The sequence below is a fragment of the Canis lupus genome, chromosome 26, assembly GCF_048164855.1.
Source record: "Canis lupus baileyi chromosome 26, mCanLup2.hap1, whole genome shotgun sequence".
Classification (NCBI taxonomy): domain Eukaryota; kingdom Metazoa; phylum Chordata; class Mammalia; order Carnivora; family Canidae; genus Canis; species Canis lupus.
This window is the reverse complement of record NC_132863.1, coordinates 42,142,974-42,168,053: the sequence shown is the minus strand read 5'-3', so window position 1 is coordinate 42,168,053 and position 25,080 is coordinate 42,142,974. Positions and strand designations below refer to the sequence as shown.

At 38.6% G+C, this 25,080-nt stretch overlaps 1 long non-coding RNA gene across 1 annotated transcript in view; it reads right to left on the bottom strand.

Moving 5' to 3' along the window:
- Positions 1 to 10,532: 10,532 nt before the first annotated feature.
- LOC140618658 (uncharacterized) overlaps positions 10,533 to 25,080 on the bottom strand; it is a 91,023-nt gene continuing 76,475 nt past the window's right edge. Inside the window, exon 5 of the long non-coding RNA XR_012018724.1 lies at positions 10,533 to 10,952. This is a non-coding gene — a long non-coding RNA (uncharacterized lncRNA). The remainder of the gene's footprint in view (positions 10,953 to 25,080) is intronic.

Below are 25,080 nucleotides of genomic sequence, written 5' to 3'. Positions count from 1 at the left end.
CTCCTGCCCTCTTAATTTTTGTTTCCTGAGTTTATGCTCTTTTTACTTTTCATCTTTCTCCCGTTTATACACAAGCTGTATTTTCTTTTTAGTTTTTAATAATGCTGATGTAAAAAAATGTTGATAATTGATACTATCTACATCAACTCAGTTTACACTCTGCATTAACATGACTTTATTATGCTAGGAAATTCTAGGTCAGAAAAATGAAATTGCAAATAACTTTATTGTTTGTTTGAGGAACTTGCTGAAAATCCACTTCTCTAAACAATAGACCATTCCCCTTGTTCCCTTCAGTACAAGGAACAATAGTCTCTTCTTCCTACTAAACAATAGATTGCTCAAGTGTATTCGTCAAATTATTGTTTATTCTTGAAGACTCACTTCAAGAGGTTCACCTTGCCACATCCATCATTCCTCAAGTACATCACAAACTCTGCCAAATCCCGATGAGATCTCTGCACTGAAAAGATCCACCTTAAATCAGACCACAAAAACCTCACAAACATCCACTTTTGACTTTCCCCCTAGAGATGGTACTGAGACTCCGCTGTCCCTCACTGCAATAAACAATAAACTTGGCTTTGCTTGGTCTGTAGGTTATTTTAATAATCTCTTTAGGGAGTCTCAGTCAACACTATCCTATTTTTATTACCCTTGGCAGTTAATTTTACAATTTTGTGAATATATTTAAATCTATTTTTGAAAGTCTAACTTTTTGTACATGATAAAAAAATTAAGCAATTTTTATTTCTTCTAGACCCTACCCCTTTCTGGCTTTTGTTAATATGATATAAGATTATAATGCTAAAGATCATAATGAGTTTACAACATACTTGATCTTTGAATAATTATTTTTAACCTCTGTATTAGGTTTTATAAGCATATAAACATCTATGATGGAAAATTTAGCACATTGTTTTATATCATTCCCATCCTACCACTTCTAGTGTCTATTATATAGTATCTGTATAGTCTGAGATTTTTAATTCACAGATCTATTATCCATTTTTTCTGTACCTTGTCAATCAAGAATTATTTTTCAGAACTTAACTATGTATATATATGTTCCTATATTTACATACATGGGCTTGAAATAAAAAAAAAAACAGATAACAGTAGTCATCAATATGGAGGAAAGTAGGACTAGTAAGCAGAACAAGACTGTTTCTTTTTACCTTATTATTTGAATTTTTAAGAGAATTATATAATTATGTGAATGTAAGTTTTAGTCAAACTACAAAGAAAGATTGACTGTATTTAGGTAAGTAGCATCGACGATATTCTAATAAAAGTAAATGTTAAAAGTTGGAGACTAATAAAATTCAAGTGCGACTATGAAAAAAAAAGAATTATTTTTCAGATGTACGAGACAGTGATTCAACAATTCCATACATCATCCGGTGCTGCCTGTTAACTAACTAGAATTTAAATAAAAACTTAAAAAAAATAATATAATAATACAGGCAAGCAAAAAAAATGAATCCTTTTTAAAATTTGTGTTCAATATTACTATCACATTTAATGAAATCGCATCTGTTTTGATCAGATCAATGGCAGTTTTTTATACTGTCATTTTCCTTCTCCGAAATTCTTTGAAACATTCTTATGAATGGTAGGAGGGTGACTTTAATTTTATTTCTAGAAAAGGTACTTACATTTGCTGCATGAAATGACCTCATGAGTTTAAACGCAAATCATACAAAGGCCATGTGAAGTACATGGAATTCAACCGGATATCATGATCAACCTTTCCATTGGTGGTATGAATTTGAGAATATATATTTTAAAAACAAGCTCATCCAACTGACAAGTCTTTACCCTTGGGTAGAAGTTCTATTTCTATGTTTTTAAAATTCCATCAATGCATATAAGTCTTAGCAAAGATCAAAGTCAAAGTTTAAGATGGAAGGTAAAAACAAAAGCAAAATTAAATCAAGTGACAAACTTGGGTGAGAGTCACAGAGCCTGTGAATAGACATGAATTTAGTAAATGTGTGTAACTTGAATTTAGGGCAATAGGATACTCAGCCACATCCTGAAGTTATGAAACCATGAGGAGGAAAACTAAAGGAGGATTTGGTGAGCCCCAGCAGGGTAACCACCAATTGCAGTCTCTGGGCAAAGCCTCTGCTCACAGATCATTCCACTTCATGGGGATGCTAACTATATTACTTAATTGTGAATAGATTTCTTAAACTTTAAAATTAAGTAAAAGAAATTTGAGAGTAACAAAATCATAGTATTGATAGTTTTCTATAAATGATGAAATTGTATACACTTTATATGTATGCATTTGAAACATATTACAAAAATGAAAGCTTAAAATTTTTGTGAGTTTAAACTTTCATAAATTTCAAAGACTTGGTAACTATTCAGAAAGATGGTTTTTATTAATCCAGTCTCTTGGGGAACACTTAGAGAAAGCGAATATATTGAATTTATAAAAGCTGTTTAAAATATTTGTGGCATTTAAGCTTGTAAAAGAAACCAAATATTTGTCAAAGATCCCATAAAAGTGATTACTACTATATTTGCTGGATTTAAAAAGAGACAAATACATTTATGAGCTAAACTTAAAGCCTAGGAAAGAGTTCATTTTTCTTTTATAACTTCAATCATTTGAATACTATTTTTTTAAACATTTATTTATTTATTCATGAGAGTGACAGAGAGAGAGGCAGAGACACAGGCAGAGGGAGATGCAGACTCCTCGCAGGAGCCTGGTGTGGGACTCGATCCTGGACCCCGGGATCACGACCTGAGCCGAAGGCAGCTGTCCAACCACTGAGCTCCCCAGGCGTCCCAAGAATACTAATTTTTTATAAAATCTTATGAATAGTATTTTCTATGTGTACAAGCATCCCCTGAGGGCACCAAAAAACCTCACATTAATACATCCTTCCTTTCATACTGCTTCCTTAAGCATTTTTAAAATCATTAAGCAAAGATTTATTGAGCACCTATTATAATCCAGGTAATAGTCAAGACGCTGGGTATGTAGTGAGGTATGAGGGAGGGTTACTAGCAATATGTTTAGACAGACACATATTTTTGTATTTTTCTATATTTTGTGAGAGTGAGGTGTTTAAGCACAATTAAGTTGGACTGCTTCCTTCCCCATCCACTTCCTGCTTGTTATACATCCCTGTCATCAGGTAGTATGAGGATGATTGGATCTGGCCATGGGAAAGATGAATTTAGGACACACTGATTTTGGTTTTAGTGGGATATAGTTAAGTATGTGATTCATAATCGTTGGTGTGTTCAGTTAACATTTTCCTCACTGTTCTGGTGTAGGAATTGCTTCCTGAGAGATTCTCAGGGTCTATTGGGTTGGCTCTCCCTCATAAAGACACAAGCACACAAGGACAGAAATGGTATCAAAGTGGGAACACGTTTCTAACCTCACAAGTCTGTGGGCCATGGATGGGAAACAAGGCTTGGAATGTTCCATCAGATGACCATCTATGAAAGCTTCAGACACCAAAGGTGTCTACCATTGAGAATCCACTTGATAATATAGTATAAGTAACAATAAACACACACTTTCATTCTTCTTGGTGGGAATTCTGAGAAACAGCATTTCAGAATTCCTGAATTCATAGTGTATAAGACACAAAACAGAGTAGTGGTGTATTAAATCACATCTCAGCTCATCTGAGATGTCCTGTCCTGATGAAGTCTTATGGATCTAGACCAAACAGCACACAATGCTGCTCTTCAAACAGAAATAACCAACCATTGTAGAAAAAAGACTGAATTATGTTTCCATTTCCCCTCCAGAAATAAAACTGTGAAATCATTACTACATGATAGAATGATCAGAAGCTAGGTCCATAAAAAATGTAGGGGAAAAGGTGTGCCTCAGCTAACAAGAAAATAAATTCTATGCTATTTTGCTGCATTTGGACATATGTGGCTTGTTCTTCATCAGCTTTTAAGTCATCTATGATTTATGATTTTTAATAATTGATTTCATATTCACTTTCTCATTCTAAGTAAATATTTGCTCTTTAGATAATTCTGTATTCAAAATTTTATACACATTTTTAAAAAGAGGGCTCTAGTAATTGTAAAAGCTTCAAGTCTCAAAAACTAGGGTTTGTTATTAATAGTGGATGTCTGGAAAAAACGGAGTTTACAATGTCTGTCTACTGCCTTCAAATAGTGATAGTAATTGTTTGGGCCTAGATTCTTGGGTTTTTTTTTTAATCTTTTTTTCCCCTCCTAAATCCGTAGATATCCTTTCATTGGATCCTGGATTTTAGTATTGCAAAAGACTGGCATAATGGAAAACAGAAGACAACAGGTCAGTGAGAGATGGATTTAGACACCATGACATAAAAAAAATTGTGCTTCAGTCTGCTTGGGTACAGGCTTCATGGGTACAGCACAGTCTCTGAGTTATCAGAATCTAACTCTGTTACGATTCTGCAAGTTGTAGATCACTGAGAGGTGGGCGAAGTGTGTCTTCATGTGGGAGAGGTTCAAACTCTCTTCAGTCCCTTTGGAAAACACCAGTTTTCATCTTTGGCTACAGCCCATCTCAACATCTCTTTATTCTAGATACATTTCTGCTGTTTGGACTTTCCCTTTATGGAACCAGTCATAACATCAACATGGGTCCTTCACATACATAAAATAAAATCTTTCACATACGTTCATTTTGATATCTGTAGGTAAGTCCTGGTTTTACCTTTTCCTGAAAATTACATTTCAGTGATAGGCAATGCTTCATAATCTTTCCTTCCCCAGAAGGGAAGGTTGGAACTAACCTGATATTTTTGTTTCCTTAGAGATAATTTGGTTTTTCCTCTAGATACTCAAGGTTGGTTTTTTCCCCCCTTGAAGATATAAATGCCATATCATAGATGAATATTATTAGTTCACTGTGACATGCTGAATTTAAAAATAGTCGACAGCCTCTAATTTAAGACAAAATGAAAAATCATTCCGATTCTCTTAGCTGTGAACTCTCTGGTTTAGTGAAATTTGTGGATCTTATTCAATATTGTTGAAACTGCAGCAAACTACTGATTTTTCACATTAAAAGCACTAAACCATCTTGGAATTAGACAAAGCCTGGAGGACACTGTACAAGCCCACACTCTGGGGCAGAGTTTTTATTTCACATCTACTGGGCTTGTTTTGATCCACCCTAATGGTATTATTATTATTTCAAGGATAAATGTTAAAAATCTGATATGTACCATAATGTTATTTTGATCCAAGATTTTTCTCCAAATAGATGATTTGAGATTGTTATTATATTGTCAACCAAGCTTATGGGGCTTGTAATGATGTGGTTTGTAGCAGTCATAAGCCTAAAGCATCACAGAGTTAGCACACTCAGACTGTAAGTTTAAATAAAGAGAAATGCTTATTTTTAGAAAATACTCTGCTTAAAACCTGCCATTTATCCTCATCTCCATTTTCTTCCTCAGGAAACATTCTTCTTCATCTATCATTTAAAATATCCCTTCATAAAAATAAAGGATCCATTTGTTTTATTTCTGTGAATCACACAATCAGCTGAAACACATCAAAACTAATCAATTTGGCAGCGAGGAATGGTAGGAGTTCTAAGACATCTTGATGTTCTCCTAGACTGTAGAATCTCTGCTTGTTACCAGAGCACTAGAGTTTTAAAAATGTAGATCTATCAAAACACTATGTAGAAAAAAATTTCTCCCAGATAAAGTCCATGGTATAATGTTAAGTGAAGAAAGAGAAAGAGAGATGGACAAAAGGATGAGTATCTTAACATTATAATAACATTATAATAAAAACAAATAATAATAACATTATATTATGATATAATAGTCTTAAAAACATTTATAATGTGTATAAAACATTATAATAAAATCAAAATAAATACATTATATTGAATTCATTTAATAATTTAAAAGAAGACTGAAGGATATTCATAGAACACAAAAAATTCATCTCTGGATGTAGAGATTAAAGGTGATTTTAATCTTCATAGTATACCATCCGATGCTTTAGGTTTTATATAACAAGCTGAGATTCATTTTTTAAAAGATTTTATTTATTTATCTGAGAGAGAGAGAGGACGAGTGAGGGGAGGGGCAGAGGGAGAGGGACAAGCAAACTACCCACTGAACAGAGGGAGCCCGACACAGGGCTCCATCCTAGAACCCTGAGATAGATCATGACCTGAGCTGAAGGCAGACGCTTAACTGATTTAGCCATCCAGATGCCTCTAAGCAGAGATTAACTTAAATGAAGAAAAATTAGTATTAAGAAAAAAAAAGAAAATTATTACTCTTTGATGACTGAGTTCAAATATTTATGGTATGGCCCCTGAACACATCTCACACTCTACACTCCAGCCACACACAGGATATAACACAGGACCTACACCTCTTGACTTTTGCCCAACCACACTCACTGCTTGTACTGTTTCTGCTTCAAGAAAACCTTTCCTGATTTCTTTCACAGGCATCAGTTGTATTCACAGCATTTTGGAAATATCTCTTCAATGGAAATTATCATATTATCCTATTTCTTTACATGCTTCCTCCACTCACCTATGGGCTCCCAAGGGCAGAGACCAGATTTTATATAGTTTTGCATCTCCCTTGTCTCTGCCTGACATCCGGGGGTGGGGGGTCTATATTTGTTGAACAAATGAATAAATGAGCAACAAAACACAAAAGAAGATTATGGGAGCTTTTTTCCCCATCTCATGTTGACCTTACCTCTAGAGAGGCCTGAGCATACTTTCTACATCTCCATAAAATTACTGTCTGAAGTGACATTGTTTTCTACAAGTTCAGTGAAAAAGCCAAATGTGGATGGTCCAGGCTGATGAAAACTTCCTTTCTTCCAGAACAAAGAGAAGAAACAATCTTTCACATCTCTGGGGAGAAACTGGTTTTCTCTTAAGAAGTATCCAGTCCATATATAAAGGAAGCAATTTCTGAAACTTGCTGTAGAATCACATGTAGGTCAGAAATTATCATCCTTTTGTGTATATCTCACTTATTTTGAAATGACTTATTATTCTGGCAAAAATACACCTTGGAGAGCTCAGCTCCTATAAAAAGGAAGTTAGTTGGGTGTGTAGTAAAAGAATTCTAGATTTCATAAAGCCTGTCCTATGAATATGCCCTTGTCTTTTCGATTAATCTGTCAGTGATATGTTTAGTAATTACAGAGTACTTTCCCTCAAAGGACTTGAATCTCATTATCCACCCTTTAGTATCCCTATGAAGGAAGCAATCTCATCACAAACCAATGAGAACATGGAATCCTGGTGTTGTGGGTTGAATTGTGCCACATGACAAAAGATATGCTGAGTTTCAATCCCCAGTACCTCAGAATGTGACCTTATTTGGAAATAAGGCCATTGTCAATGTAATTAGTGAAGATGAATCAAAGGAAAAGAGAGTGGGCTCTTAAGCCAATATGGCTGGTGGCTTTACAAGAAGAGAAGAGACTCTGTGACAGAAACACAGGGAGTAAAGCTATGTGTCAACAGAGGCAGAGATTGCAATGATGCTTCTGTAAGCCCAAGAATGCTAAAGATTGCTGGCAAACACCAGAAGCCCGAAGAGGCAGGGAGGGATTTTCCTTTAGAGTCCTCAAAAACAGTATGGCCCTGCCAAGACCGCAACTTCAGACTTCTGGTCTCCAGAACTATAAGACAATAAATTTCCATTGTTTTAACCCACTCAGTTTGCAGTACGTTATCAAAGCATCCTTAGGAAACCACTACATATGGACAGATTCAACCCATTTCCCAGGATTTTGCACCTAAGTTATTGGTGAAAACAGAATGAAATCCATGTCTTCTATCCTCTGAATCAGTCTGTGGCCAAGTAGGAGACAATTACAAGCCTCTAGTTACAATTCTCCCAGTTCTACTATAAATATTGGCCATGAACCGTTGAGTCTTGTAAGTTGTAGAAAGTGGAACATGAATTTGCAGGGAGACAGACTTGTTTTTCCCTTAATTTTCCATTTAACCTTTTGTAAGTTTGGTCTAAAAGTCAAGAACAAACCCAGTAGGGTTAGAGGAGGCTGTAATTTTGCATTATCTTTCACAGAGTCATTTATCTCTCCTGATGTACTGTGAAGTCAAGATTCCTGCTTATTAACCTTTTAGCAAAAGCAAGCCTGACTTTTCAGTTAGAAGCTAAAGTATTAGGAACGATTACCTTAAATGGCACTGCATTTCACATCAAGAAAATTTGGCCTTGTGGCTGTTCTTTTTTAAGTGGCCATTTGTTACCTAATAGAGGGAACAGAGATGGGAACAAATGATGAGCTGAAATGAATGAAATGGATAGATTCAAACTAGGAGTTTGTTTAAGTGCCTGTAAGTGACCAACTTGTAATTCTCGTGACACAAACACATGACACAGCAAGTAGAAGGGGTCCACTTGGAGAGCATGGAGTATAGATCCACACTGTCAGATTTAAAATCCTGGCTCCTCCATTCACCAGCCTTAAGATCCTGGGCAAGTCACATGACCTCTTATGTGCCTTGTTTCCTCATACATCAAGTGGGGGCAAGAAGAATATCTCCCTCTTAGGACTGTTGTTTAAGCATAAAAAGTTCTTAGGATCCAAACTCAAGAGAGGAAAAATGCTGATGGTATTTTGACCCTAGTACATACTAGGAACAAGTAATCACTGGAAGTGCTTTTAAATCCATCTCCAACTATCCATGGCCGCTCAGCCTCAGACAACTAAGCAGACCTGGAGAGCTGAAGCCAACCAACCCCTCAACTCTGCTTCTGAAAGCCCATCAATCCTTAAACTCCCCAGGTCCCCAAACCAACCATTAAAGGCTCAGCTCTCTCTGCTTGTTTAGAGGGACATAAAGCTAGAACAGTTCTCCCTTCCTAGCAATGGAGAAATTCAGCTTTTTATTTCAGATATTGAGTGTGGCTTCTTCCCTCAACACCATAAAGATCAAATCCCTGAATATATACATAGATATATGTATGTATTTGATAGTGCCTGGTGTGTAGGAGGCAGTCAACAGACGTTGATTACAGTTATTAAAAAACTGTGGTGGCCCTGACCTACTGGATGGGCCGGCAGAAAGGAGGGGCAGTAGCTGTGGAAATCTGGTATTTGAAACCTAGCATTCTTCGAGAATCAGGACAACCTGAGTTCAGACCCTTGCTGCCACTTAGCAGCTATCCAAATGCAGGCACATTTCCTTCCTTCCATGAGAGAGGTTGGCAAGCTGTAGCTGGCTAAATCCGGCCCGCTGCTTGTTCTGTAAGCAAAATTTTATTGGAACACAGCTACACCCATTTGTTTAGATGATGGCTCTGGCTGCTTCTGGGCCACAAAGTTAGAGCTGAAAAGTTGAAATAGACCTGAGAGCCCACCAAGCCTCAAATATGTACTATCTGGCCCTTTACAGAGAAAGTCTACCCTGCTCTGTAAAGCTCAAGACGCGCATATGAAAATCATGTCAATTCCAGTATCTGCTTCACGGAGCTATCATGAATGTCAAGTGTAAGAAAATACGGAGAGTGTGTAGGAGAGCATTTGGCAGAGAGAGCACTGCATCAAGGATTAGGAACCATACAGCTTTTGTTTTTATGTATTTATTTATGTATTTATTTATTATTATTTTTTTAAGATTTTATTTATTTATTCAAGAAAGAGAGAGAGACAGGCAGAGGGAGAAGCAGGCTCCATGCAGGGAGCCCCATGTGGGACTCGATCCCAGGACTCCAGGATCACGCCCTGGGCCAAAGGCAGGCGCTAAACCGCTGAGCCACCCAGGGATCCCATTTGTTTTTATTTTTTAAATTGAATTTGAATTATTTTAGGCGGGGTGCCTTGACTCTTGAGTTGGGCCACATCTCTCACTCTTTCTCCTGTTTTAAAAATGAACTTGAATTCAAACACTGTTTTCCCTGCCGGGCCCATTTAAACAGAGCACACCATCCCAGACATTACCCATCAATCACCATGACTGTGTTTCTTCCAAGAGATCAGCTCTAATCTCATGAGTCCTCTCTGGGTTTAATTATACACCTACATATTTTCTTTACAAGAGAATAATTTGCACGCAGTAGAAGCATAAGTCATGTGATTTAAATTAATTAACTACTGGCACCTGTTATGTGTTTGGTGCTGTTGCAGGCACGGGGCGGGGGGGGGGGGGTGTCCTATAAGGGGGGTTGATACGAAGAACCTCCGTAGGGTGGAAGTGTTGGCTGAGACCCTCATGGAAAAGGTAAATAGGAGCACACTGGGAGTGGCAAAGCCTTGAAGCTCCATAAATTTGGCTCCTTCGATGAGACACAGTAAGGCAGATGGGGCCGGGGCACCTGCTTTGGCTCAGGGCGTGATCCTGGAGTCCTGGAATCGATTCCCGCATCAGGCTCCCCAGAGGGAGCCTGCTTCTCCCTCTGCCTATGTCTCTGCTTCTCTCTGTGTGTCTCTCATGAATAAATAAATAAAATCTTAAAAAAAAAAAAAAAAAGGACAGATGAGGCTGAAGCAAAGAGACAGGGATAGTGTGTAAAATAAGGACAAAGGCTTGCCGGCAACGTGGGGCTCATGCCCAAGGTAAGGGGGCAAGGATTCTTCCGATGCATGTGAGACTGCTGAAGCTTTTGAACATTTCAGAATGTTTGCGATCTGGACCTCTCTGGAGGATGGCTGAGTGAATGAATGAATGGTAGCAGCCAGTTTTCTGAGTTCATTAATAAAAAGTCAACAGGGGAGGGCTTACCAACTGCTGAAACCAGGAGGACAGTAAGCCCATCGGAACCTTCCGTGGGGTGAATGCTGGTGTCCTTGGATGTTGCTCGGTGCTGCCGTGTGCCAGACAGGGAAAGGGAAATGCGAACTGGGTGAGGAGCCGCTCTGGAATGGCAGCAGGTGGTACAACTGTCCTCCCCGAACGTTCTTGAAAAAGTCTGTTGTGCAAATATTTAACTCATGAGGTTCTAAAAAAATAAATACATAAAATAAACTCATGAGGTTCTGGCTAGAAATGTGCAGACTGACACACGAACATGTGGAAATCTTTCAGGCTCTGGTTTAAAAGAATCTAGATAAGGGGCCCTTGGCTGTTCATTTGTTTTGTGAATTCTGGTGGGGCAGGGCATAATTTAAAATCCTTCGCCCACAGCACCTTGTCGCTGCCTCTAAAAAATAGCCCAGAGTTCATTGGCAGGGTCCAGACACATCACTGGTCTGCTCCGTTTTGACTGACATGCCTAATTCATTTATTAAATTAATATTATTATGGCTAATACACATCTTAAAATATTTACAGCATAGGAAGTACTGGATTAGGCACATGTTGCATCTTATCCTCACAAACCATTAAAATTATTAGTACTAATAACAGTAAATGAGGGGCTCCTGTGTGGCTCAGCCGGTGGAGCATCTGCCCTGGCTCAGGTCATGATCTCAGGGTCCTAGTTTCGAGCCCCACGTCGGGCTCCCTGCTCACTGGAGAGTCTGCTTCTCCCTTTCCATCTGCTTCTCCCCCAGCTTGTGCTCTCTTTTGCTCTCTCACTCTCATTCTCTCAAATTAATAAATAAAATCTTAAAAAAATAGTAAATGAGTGAACACGGAAGTGCTTACAACAGTACCTCTCACTTAGTTACTACTAGCTGCTATCATCATCAGCCTTATAATTATTGCTATTAATATGACTCTTGTATTTGCTATTAACTCAATCTATAGATTAGCAAACTGAGGTTCAGAGAAATTCAGTGACTTCCCCAACCAAGGTCAAAGGACAGGGTGAGAATTGAAACCCCAGAGTCTGACTTTAAGAGCCATGCTCTGAGCCACCAGGCCACACCAGATTTATAATGATAATTATCTCATTGGAAATACGTTATGGGGGATCTCTGGGTGGCTCTGCGGTTTAGTGCCTGCCTTCGGCCCAGGGCATGATCCTGGAGACAAGGGATCGAGTCCCACATTGGGCTCCCTGCATGGAGCCTGCTTCTCCCTCTGCCTGTGTCTCTGCCTCTGTGTGTGTGTGTGTGTGTGTGTCTCTCATGAATAAATTAAATATTTAAAAAATAATAAATATTAAAAAAGAAAGAAAGAAAATACTTTATGACTTGAGCCAATATTTGAACCAGTTGCCTATAGGATCCATCTATGATATCTGTTTAAGTTTTCCTACACACACGCGCGCATGTGCACACACACACAGCTGTCCACACACAAACCCATTCATAGTTCTAGGTACACTTAGGACGGCCAATGAGTTATAATAATGACTCCTTGCGTGATAAATGTGCTGTGTTTGTCAAGTCCGAAAAAACGCCCCCACAACAACCAGAGTTATTTTTAAAAACCTTTAGACCATATATCACAGTCCTAATAGTGAAACCCAATTCTCAATGAAAAATATTCCATGATTATGATTCCAATCCCTAACAATAAATTCCCTAATGTTGCCATTGTCATTTCAATAGGTGTACTGCTTTCTGTGCAAGAGCCTGGAGACATTTCCAGAGATGTGTTCTGATTAATGCACAATTAAAAAAAATTTCATTTACTTGTTGGCTGTTTTGCTTAGCTCAGGTGTTTCTTGAATGAGGTCTCAGGGAGGCAAAAAAAAAAAAAAAAAAGGATGAGTTCAGTGGGAATATATGAAGAACATAAAAACCTGCAAATGACTGTCAATATGGTGAATATTATTAAGAGGAGGAAATTGTCCCATTTCAATTCATTTCCCAAATAGCACCTGCGAGCAAGTGTCCCGGGCTATGTCCCGGGCTGTGTCACCCACTGAGAAATGTAGCATTCATTTTGCTTGTTTGGGATTTTGATGACAGGTCCCAGGCATACAAACAGCCTCTCTCTGCTTGCTTCTGCTTTCGGCCCATTGACAGCATATGCCGACAAGACCTTCCCCTCGTTCTGTTCAGTGACTCAGGAACATGCAAGGCTGGAGTCAGATTACAAATTAATTCTCATGTGTCCTCCTTTCCGCTCTTTATTTAAAGTTCACTGAAGTGGAAGTTCTTTGCCAAATTAATCGGCAGGCTCTGTGTCCATCCCCAGACCGGGCTGGCACGAATGACAAACTCCCTCTTCATTGTCACCCCCCGGGGAAACCACCTATCAAGCCACTCCTTGCTTTAGTGATTGTGCGATTGCAGGGTCCTTCTTGCCCAGCGCCCTTGTCCAAATGCCAGAAAATAAATGGAGTGGAAGTGTGCCAGCCCAAAGGCCAACACCTCCTTCTTTCCTCACAAAAGCTCGATTGTATTCAAATATCTGGCACAGGCCTCTCAGGAGATAGAGGAGCAGACCACAATCCAGGGCTGGTCATGGGACCCAAGTGGTCATGGGACCCAAGTGTGGCCATTGAGATCGAAGCAGGAATCCCCTGGGGCCCCCTGGGGACTTGAGTTTTCACCCCTGACAAGAGGAGGGCACTGGAAAAGAGCTGCTCCATGCCACTGGCCCTCACTTTGGGAATAACTGGATGAAGGACACTGTGCTCTGAAGAGTCAGGTCCATCTTGTAACTAAGTTCAGAAGACTGCAGGGGGAATATAAAAATTAGTGAAAGGGAATAAAGGGAAAGGAGAGAAAATGAGTGAAAATATCAGTGAGGGTGACAAAACATGAGAGACACCTAACTCTGGGAAATGAACAAGGGGTAGTGGAAAGGGAGGTGGGCAGTCGGTGGGGGTGACTGGGTGATGGACACTGAGGGGGGCACTTGGCGGGATGAGCACTGGGTGTTATGCTATATGTTCGCAAATTGAACTCCAATAATAAAAAAAAAAAGACAGCAGGGATGCTAACCTGGAGCCCAGATACTGTGGAGCCACCAAGCCTTCACCAACAAATCCCGTCACCAGAACTTTTATTTTATGTGAGAAAATGAAACCCTCCTCCAAGATCCTGACAAGTCAGTATTTCCTTACTTGCAGCCAAAATCATTCAAAACTCTTAGACCAGTGCTCTGATTTCTTATGCATCTCCCCACCTCTTTCTGCAACAGCATAAGGGTTAAATTTGGGACTTTCTTTTTTTCTTAATTAAAAAAAAATTTTTTTGGGGGGGGGACAATTTTCTGAGTCAGTCCAGAGGAAGTGACTGTTACAAAATGGCTCCGTTCCCACCAGGATGAGCTGAAGGCCTGGTGGGGGAAGAGGCAGTCATGATAGGGTGTGAGCATGCCCACACATTGCTGCTGAAAACAGTGACAAGAATGTAAGGCCCTGACTGCCTGGTCTTTACTCAGGTCACTTTTTAGGGGTCCATTAGTAGCATAGCAGCAATGTTGAGGCCCATGGTAACATCTCCCCCAGACAGCCAGCAGGCTTGCTTACAGTTTCCTATATTGGCAGCGCATTCCCTGAACTCACCGTTCCTCACTTGCAAACCCACTTAGACTCTAGATAAAAGAAAGCCTCCTTTTATCCTCTCTTGTGGGACTTGGAGGGCAAGGAGGGAGCCAAACCATACTCAAAGCTCAGGCTGCTCACTTTGCATAAAATGTCCTTTGTCTCTGACCCAGAAGCCTCATGTTTTCTGGCAGCATGGATGAAACTGTTCACTTCCAAGCAGGGTAAAAATCTCAGACCCTTCCCTGTTCTCAACAGACCTATGGAGCAAAATGTCCCCCTAGATGAGAGTCACATACTCCCACATCCTAATACTATGGCCTTCATTCCCATCATCCCTCCCATGAAAATTTATAGCAATTGCTTCCTTGAAGTCATGATAATATAGCATTTAAGAGCAGTCTTTGAAATTTGACTGGTTCAGTGTAGTCTGCTATTTGCAACTTTTTTAACCTCCCTGAGCTCCAATTTTCTCATCAGAAAATTAGAGTAATAATAGCACCTTTGCAAAAATGTTTTTGTTAGTTGTAACATTCTTGAAACGTGAACGCAATGTCTAAGACATGAGCATACAATCCTCACAGCTCCTTGCAGTCCAAACCACTGCAGTCTCTTTCCTAGATGATAGTAACAGTCCTCTATCCAGTTTCTCCGCTTGGTACGCTTGTCCCATTTCAATTCATTTCCCAAATAGCAGCCAGAGCAACATTTCAGAAATCAAATCATGTTTTCTGTCCCTAACATTTTCAATAGAATAGAATCACATGTCAAGTCCTAATTGTGGCTGATAAGACCCTACATGTTTCAATTCCTGTGTACCTTTCTAATATTATTCATCAATCTCTCCATTTTTCACTGTGCTCCTTGAACAATTCAAGTTCATCCCAACCTCTGGGCATTTGCACCTGCTATTACTGCTACAAGGAGTGCTTTCTCTATGGATCTTTGCAGAGCTCACTACTGCTCATCATTTAGGTCTGCATGCAAATACACTCCTTTGGAAAGACTTTCTCTTATCGCTCCACCAAGATGTGCCCCTACCAATTAGTTGATTCCTTTATTCCTTTTACTTTCATAGAACTACCTGACATTTTTATTTTTTTGCTTACTTAGAATTTTTATTTTGCTTTTCTCCTTTCATCGGGACATGAGTTACATCTTGCCTAATTGCTATAATTTTGCACCAGGAAAAAAAAAATTTGCACCAGGCAGACTGCCTGGAATCTAATTATATTGTTGAATGAATGAATGGGGTGAGTGAGTGAATGAATGAATGTTACACTTATATCACTAGGATATTAAAGATGCAAAAGTCTGTAGCCTTTGAATGTCCTGATGTATGACTGAGTGATCAAAAAAAAAAAAAAATTATCACGCCTTTCCCAAACCCATGTTTATTTCTGGTAATTCAGTGGTTTGTGGTCAACTTTATATCTTAACTTTTTTTGCAATGTTCAAACTAAATAAATACAATTTTGAGGAAATTCTTTCATCTTTAAAGATCATCCTTGTGACTTTTGCAGAGCTTTCCCCAGAGATGGATTGTTTTTAGTCACAAATATTCTCTTGATAATCATGCTCACAAGGACTCAGTCTCCTTGCGGGAGCTAAAACATTGAAGGACATCATGGTAGGCTCATAAAAGCCTACAAAGTATGCAGAAAAAAGGCAACCTCATGTTGCTGACTTTTGGATATATGACTTTATTTTTGAGAATTTGGGCTTTTCTTAGACGTTTATGGTTCAAAATAACATTTCCTATGTATAGTAATATATTCCACAGGAAACGAAGAGTTTGGAGACAATCATCTAAAGTGCATTTTTCCATGTTGTTTGAAAATAGCATTTCTGGGGGGAGGGTGGGGGAAGAACTTTTAAAAGGTATGATGTTCTGTTGAAGCATATTTTAGGCTTGATTCTTCCCAAATATTAAGTACAGATAATACATAGCCATGATATCCTAGGGGAAGTCTGGCTAGGTCCTTTACAATTTCACTGCAATACTTAGGCTTTGCCTGCTGATATATATGAATATAATGAAATTGCACGCTGGATTGTAAATGCCTTGCCAGTTTATAAGCAATCTGAAAGACTGCATCTCTCACAATGTTTATCACACTTCTTGGCAGGTAGTATGTGTTTAACATATATTTATTAATTTGTTGGTTGTAAGAATAAGGAAAAGATTATTATTATAAAAAGGAAATATGTGAGTATAACTCATCACAGTCTAGGACTGGTCTGGTGACTCTAATGGTCTCAGTTTCCCTATATGTTTGGTTGCTTCCTTCTTAAGTTTGCTTCCTGATAACCATATGGCTGTTGCTGTTCCAGCCATGCAAGCCCAGATTCTGGCCAGGAAAAAGGAGAAAGGGCAAATAGGAATATGTGAGTTGAGGTTTTTTGTTTTTGTTTTTGTTTTTAATGTGCTTCCCAGGCAGTCCCACCAAGTAACTTCCATTTACATCTCACTGGCCTGAACTTGTCATAGCGTGAGCTCTCTAGTCACAGGATGATAGGAAAGGTAGACTTTTAGGTGAGCACATTGCTTTCATCATCAAAGTCATAGCCTCTTTTAGTAAGAAAAAAAGGTTGAAGACTTATTGGGTGGGCAACTTCTGCCTGAATAATGTATCATGAGCATCCATTTCTCTTGATTTTGGATGACAGTCATAGAAGATTGTACAGATTCAGAGATGAAACATATGGTTTTTGATATGGACTAGTTTAGTACTTTGAATCCATATTCTGATGGATCTAGTCTCAAATTCTCTGAAAATTTAAACACCCAAATTCAGGAGCTTTATCTAAAATAGATGAAAATGCAAATATAGCAGGTCAAATAAAAATGTTATCATTTTAACTAGTGAGTAATGACGATCGTTGAATGCTAAGTGTTGGATAATAAGGTCTTAGGCTATAGCTGATGCTACTAGATTATCATAGATTATGATATGCCTGATAAGTTTAAACATGATCTTTAAAAAACCCATCAAATGATTAAATCATTTAGAAAAGTCCATTTTGAAAGCTGGCATTATCAATTCCATTACTGATAGGATGTTGCTGTTGCTGTTGCTGCTGCTGCTGCTGCTGCTGCTGCTGCTGCTGGGGTGATGGTGAGGATGATGATGGTATTGGTGGGGGTCTGGTGGAAATAGTAGCTAATATAAAATTAGAGCCTCTTGTGTACCTAGCTCTGTTCTAAACACCGGATGTATTCCATTTGTTGAAGATTCACATCCATCCTATAAAATAGCTCAATATTTTTGACCCCATTTTGTAGATGACTGGATAGAATAACTAACAGTCTGAGTGCATTTCATTCATAAGAATTTGAAGTCTGATCCAGAGTCTGCCTTTTAATGATCACATTAGACTTCCCTAGGGATAAGAAGGAGGTCCAGCAAGACTCAGAAGATCTGAACCCTCACTGCAATGGAAGTCTGTTACCATTGGCTTTATATCCATCTTGTCCTGCTCTCATCTAAAGACCCATCCCCACTCCCTTGCATGTCTGTGATCCTGGAACAAGGGGAAGCCTACAGATAAGTAGATGCAGGAAGCATCTGTGTTAATGTGTCCACGCCATCACTAAGGATATAATGTAGGGAGAATTTTGTTCTGGGACTGAAACTGGTGAACAGTAGAACCCTCTTTTATTGTTTACAATAACTGATAAACAGATTTGGTTTCTTTTCTGATCATTTTTAGATATGAATAACATCTAAAAATCAACTTTCTATCAACCAAGACACTACAGCAATGAATATTGGGGTTGAACAGGGAGGGATACTTAAGCAAGGACTACTTTTTGAGGTAGCTTATTAATCAACAATTTTATATTACAATGTTATTTTTAGAAAGAGAGTGTGCGTACATGCTCATGAGCAGTGAGGGGTGGGTAGGGGCAGAGGGAAAAGTAGAGAGAGAATCTTAAGCACACTCCATGTCCAGCATGGAGTCCCATGGCATACTCAATTCTATGACCCTGAGATCATGACCTGAGCCAAAATCAAGAGTGGGATGCTTAGCCAACTGAGCCACACAGGCACCCCAACAGTAACTTTTAATTTCTTTTGAACCACAGGGTTGAGATAAGAAAATTTCAGATAATGGAGACCCCTCAGAAGTGGGATAATGTAATATAATAATATTGTTTTTAACTTGCTTGCTCACTTAACAATGTATCATGAATAGTTCCCATATCATTAAATATCTCTGTGCAATGTACTTGTAAATTGTATATATAATGTTCTATTGGAAAGACATACAATATCTACATGTATATATACTACTAGATACCTCAACTCTAAAAAATTGATAATTAATAATGATATATTATTTACATTTCAGTTAAATATTTGCACATATCCTTAACTATTTGAGATAATCAATTTCTAGGAGTCGGAGTGTCACATTGAAGGATTTACATATAGTAGGAAAAATTATAAATAAGTAGCTTTTAATTAGCATTCACCAAGAGGATGCCTTTGCCAACTTCCCTCCTTGGAGCCACATGAAAAGGTGATGTGGTCACACAGAGCTTGACTCCCACTTATATCCGTGACCTGTTCCACCCCGGCTATATATTGTCTGTACTGAAATATGGAAGCTCCTCCAGCCAGCTATTCTCCAGCAAATGTTTTTCATCTACCTGCTGTTCTTCTGTGTTTCTCTACCTCCTTCTGAAACTACTTCCCTCCCTTCCAAAACTTCCTGCTCTTTGGAAAATCAGTTTTATGGTTACCAGACTCCCCTCTAGCTTTTCCACATACGTCCTCAGGCTCTTCCACATACGTCCTCATCATGGGTGCTCTATCTCGTGGTGTCAACTAAACTCTTACTCTCCTCTGAGAGCACTGCTTTTCTTTTTTTTTTTTTTTAAGATTTTATTTATTTATTCATGAGAGACACAGAGAGAGAGAGAGAGAGAGAGGCAGAGACACAGGCAGAGGGAGAAGCAGGCTCCATGCGGGGAGCCTGATGTGAGACTCGATCCCGGGTCTCCAGGAACACGCTCTGGGCTGAAGTTGACGTTGACGCTAAACCGCTGAGCCACCTGAGCTGCCCAGCACTGCTTTTCTGTAGGGTAGTAAAGAGGGGTTATATGTTCTTCCATTCCTGTTTCCACAGGACAAGGGATGGCTTAACATTCTCCTGGATTCTGACCACTTCTCCTTAGCTCCTGCATTACATCCTGAAGTAAAATACCCTCTGCTTTGGGAGTCATGGCATCTGCTGTCCGCCCAGCTTCTCACCTTATCTCCCACCCACCCCCTTGTCTCACACAAGCAGCCAGGGTAATCTTTTTGAAATATGTAAGTCAGATCATGTCCTGGTTTGTCTAAAACCACATGGTGGTCCCCCATACACAGAAAGTAAGATCTGACATCCTTTCTATGGACTGTAACGCCCTAAAATATTTTGTCCCATTCTCATTTCTTGCTTCTCCCCAAGCACATCCCACCTCAGGGCTTGTAGGTCATGGTTCCATCTGCCTGGCATGTGGTTCCTCTCTCACCTCCTACAGGTCTTGGCTCAAGGCTCTTTTTATTATGGAGGCTTTCTCCAGCCAACACATCTAAAGCAGTGATGGTCTCCTACCCTGATCTGATTCTCTATGTCCTATGTTTTCTCTGCTCTTCCTCATAAGCTCATACCCCTCTCATGAATGAAATGGCATGCCATCCAATGGTCCATCCAAAGGTGAATCTCCAGTGTCTTCAATCTCTGGCACATAAGAAGTAGTCAATCAATATTTGTTGAATGAATGAAGAAAGCAATTATTACTACTTATCTTTAGTCACTCCCCCATGCCTATTTTCACACACTTTCCCTCTGTATAGTATAATGTGATTATCCCTATTCTTCTATCTTACAAACTCCCTGAAGGCTGGGCTTCATCCTACCTTTCCCTGTCTCACCTACACTAGGGAAGGACCTGACCCATAACAAACTCAGAAACATACTTGTTGAACTGGAACCTCCTCCCTTTCAGACCCCTTTCTTGTCTTTCCTGTTGTCCCCATTTCTCAAACAGGAAACAGGCCCAGAGAAGGTCAGAGAATTCCCCAAGCTAATGAATGGCTGAGCCATGATTTCAACTCATGTATTTTTACCCCAAGCCTAGTCCTCTCTCTCTCTTTTTTTAATCTTGTTTTTCCTACTAATGGCCTATCCTCCTCTTGGATTGATATATACAGAAGCTTCCAGCATGATGCACATGCTGTGAAAAGTTATGTTTGAGACCTTGGGATCCTTAATTTGTCAAATGTTTGGAAGAAAAATATACTGCTCTAATTATAGAATGCAGATGGCAATTTGAAAACTTATAAACTATGTCATTTAACAAAGTAGAACATGAGAGAATCATGCTTCATAAAGTGACCTTATTTTCTTAAAGGGACAATTTTTGAGAATCTTACTTTGAAAGGCATAAACAGGCTGCCTCCTCATTCTTGATTATAAGGATACTTAAAGTAAGCCCATTAAGTACCAGTTATAATAATTTTAACTATCAATTATAAAAGTGGGCCTTTCTAATTATAGGCAACATTTAGCATTTGGGACTGAGTTATTGCTGGTTATATAAGTTGCAGATCTAACTAAAGCCAAATATACCCTCGCTGGATTTTACCCCACATTTCTAAATTTCTAATTATATTGTGATGGCATCAGCACTACCCTCTGCAAAAGTTTAAAACCTCATGACTCAAAAAAAAAAAAAATCTGCAGGGAAACTTCCAGAAGCAAGGGAAAAATGTGAATGAGGACATGGCCTAGTATCAAATCCAAATATCAGGAGAAACAAGCCCTTAAAAACAGAGGTAGTTATAACTGGCCAATTCAATTCTTATTCTCAAGTGATTTTTCTAGAAGTGACACAAAGTCCTCCATTCCACCATTTGTTTTACACAATGCACACTAACCATAAACCAGAATAACAAAACATAGTATGACAATTCTCGTCGTACCACCAGAGCATGGCATGAAAGAATACAGCAATTAATTAATTCTGCAAATATTTATGGAACAGTGAATAAGACCAAAGATCACACCTTTATGGATTCTATATTCACGTTGTAATTAAGACTGATTATAAAACCTATTTAAGAAGTCTTTGAAAATAAGCTTGTCAACCAACTATCTGAGGAGTAAAAAAGACTAAAGTATAAACTCATTAATGTTTTCCCAGATGTCGACATGACATGAATTCAAATGTTAAACTTTTTTAAAGTAACAATGCCTTTATTTGAACCTGTATCAGAAAAACATTGCTTCTCCATTTAAAACAGTGACATAGGGACGCCTGGGTGGCTCAGCAGTTGGGCATCTGCCTTCAGCCCAGGGTATGATCCTGGGGTCCTGGGATCGAGTCCCACGTCGGGCTCCCTGCATGGAGCTTGCTTCTCCCTCTGCCTGTGTCTCTGCCTCTCTCTCTGTGTCTCTTATGAATAAATAATAAAATCTTTTTAAAAAGTGACTTATTTTATATATGTATAGATAGGTATACAATATGTAAAGATATGTATATAATTATATATTACATAATATGATATATAATTATATATAATATATAAATTATAGATACTATAAATAAAGATTATATCAATATATATGTATAGAGATACGAAGACATTCTATGTAATGCATATTTATTTATTCCATATATTTATATACATATTTAAAGAAGAAGAGATTTTTCCATTTAAAGAAAAATACTACATAAATAAGAGAAATGGTACAATAACTATATGGCAAAAATTGTGAAGGTGACATGTGATCAGTTTTGCCAACACTAACTTCCTCAGAAAGTGATTTTTTTTAAGAGAGGCAAGGGGCAGAAGGAAAGGGAGAGAGAAAATCTCAAGCAGACTCTCTCTGAGCCCAGAGCCCAACATGGGGCTCAATCCCATGACCCTGAGCTCATGACCTTAGTCAAAATCAAGAGTTGGTTGTTTAACCAACTGAGCCACCCAGGCACCCAGAAAGTGATTTTTTAACCCACATAATTCCAAATTGTAGATGTGAAAATGCTTGCTATTAAGAAGAATTGCTTAACTCTAGAACCTTTTGTCAAACATATGAATTAATATATATACATATGCATATATAATAACTAATAACTGTGCAATAACAATACCATTGATTGTGGCTTTATTACATTGCAGGCACTGCTCTAAGCATTTTACACATTTCTTTTTTCTTTTTGTACAAACCCTTGTGTCTAGGGCTGACTTTCAAGAGATCACAGCAAGGGAGCTGCTATGCTACGGCCCAAACCTGACCCTAAAGCTGGTGGGCTAGAAATTATGTTTAGCAACAGGTTCCCCAGGAACATGCATTGCAAACCAGGTGAGGGGCCGCCCTCTCTCCCGCTGCACTGCATTTTATACATTTCAGATCGTTTCATACATACAACACAATTATGAGATAAACTTACTGTTTCATCTTACACTCTAAGGCACTGTGGCACAATAAAACAATGTAATTACAGATGTAAGAATTAGGAAAAAAAAGAAGTGAAACATTCCTATTTTCATATGACATATTTATACATCTGAGAAACTTAAATCAGTGGAAAATTATACAAACAATAAGATAATCTAATAAAGTAGGAGGTATAAAATCAACATGCAAAAACCAATAGCCTTGACATATGTCTAAGAAAATGAGGTGTAGAAGATACAGTGGTTGGGAAGGAAAATAAAAAAGGGAACAAATTAATAAAATACTTAGATGTATACATGACAAGAATGGTTCAAGAATTATGAAGAAAACTATACATTACTCCTGAGGGATCCCAACATTTACATGGACACAAAGAAAGTCACTGTCATAGGAAGACGTGGCATCATAAAAATGTCAATTCTCTGTAACTTAACTTATAACATTGACATTATCTCACTAAAAGTGCAAAAGAGTTTTTTTGAGCTAGACAAGTTTATTATGAAGTTTATTTGCCAGAACAAAAATGCAAAAAAAAAAAAAAAATCAAGAAAATCCTTAAAAAAGTAAGAATGAAGGTGGGGAATAGCTACCATACCAGATAGTAACAAACACATAAAGCCTCAAAAATGCAAATGGTGTGATACTGGCACATGGATAGACGCAGGGAACTATGGATCAGAAAAGAGGTCTAGAGAGAGACATGGATGTATATGCAAATTTTGTATGCCATATATTCAGAATTGCAGTTCAATTGGGCAAAAATGGACATTTTAGTAAGGAATGTTTGAATTACTGGATTGCTACATGGAAAAAGAGAAAACTGACTATAATTCTCATACTGTACACAATAATTTCCAAATAATTAAAGATTTAGATATAAAGCAAAAAATGAAGTAATACAAGGGACGCCTGGGTGGCTCAGTGGTTGAATGTCTGCCTTCTGCTCAGGGCATGATCCCAGGGTCCTGGGATTGAGTCCTGCATCAGGCTCCCCACAGGGAGCCTGCTTCTCCCTCTGCCTGTGTCTCTGCCTCTCTCTGTGTGTCTCTCATGAATAAATAAATAAAACCTTTTTAAAAAAATGAAATAATACAAATATTTTTAAAAATTGATGAATCCCTCTGTAACTTGAGTTTGCTGAAAGCTTTCCTAGCCATAAATCAAAACCCAGATGCAATATAGGCAAGGACTGATGAATTTGACTACTTAAAAATAAACTTTTGCACCATAAGCAGAGTAAAAATGTAAATTACAAAACAGGGAAATGGCATTTGCAACGGATATGAAAGGATTAATATCCCTAAGACATAAAGAGCTTCTAAAAAAAAAGAGAAAAGTTCAACACTTCTGTTAGAAAAATAAGCAATGAATATGAACAGATGGCTCAGAGAAGAAAATGCAAATAGACCTTCAACAGAAGAAAAGGTGCTCAACTTTGGCTCACAGGCAGAAAGTGGGTAAAATCCCAAAAATCAGTGAGGAAAAGCATCTGCAGTGGACCTGTGACTCCCTCCTGCTCTTCTTGGGGTTCATTTCAAACAACCTCCCTTTCCAGCATTCCAGCTGGAAAATTTTTACCAGGATCTGTTTTCTTTGTCTAGGTTGCTTGTCATTAGCAAACCCCTGGAAATTAATGTAGGAGGCAGGGTTAGCTGGAAAATGGAAGTCGAGTCTCATAGAAGGGAAGTTGGTTTCTGCATGATCAACAGAGTTTAAACTAAAAAGTCCCAAACTGGGGCACCTGAGTGGCTGAGTGGTTCAGCGCCTGCCTTTGGCTCACTCAGGTCGTGATCCCAGGGTCCTGGGATGGAGTCCCACATGAGGTTTCCTGTGAGGAGCCTGCTTCTTCCTTTGCCTATGTCTCTGCCTCTCTCTGTGTGTCTCTTATGAATAAATAAATAGAATCTTAAAAAAAAAAAAAGCCCCAAACTCAGCTTCCTCAGCTGACTTGTGATGCAAACATCCACAAAAACATGTTCCAATGTGGGTGAAAGAGAGTTTCATAAGATACATCTCTTAGTATGGGGTCCCTCCAGAGAAGCCTGCTGTGTCTTTACCTCTACTTACCTCACTTTTTGAATTCTTGGTAAAGGCTAGTGGTAGGTAAGATCTAGATTTGCCTGAGTCAACTAAGACAATTTGATATTTTGCAGTGAAGGAGCCACTATTGTTTACCTATCAGACTCACAAAAATAATCTGTTGGTGGAGCTAGTGGAGAAAGAAGCCTGTTTATACATTACTGGCTGGAAAACAAAATAATATGTGGAATTTAGCAATGCGGAGAGC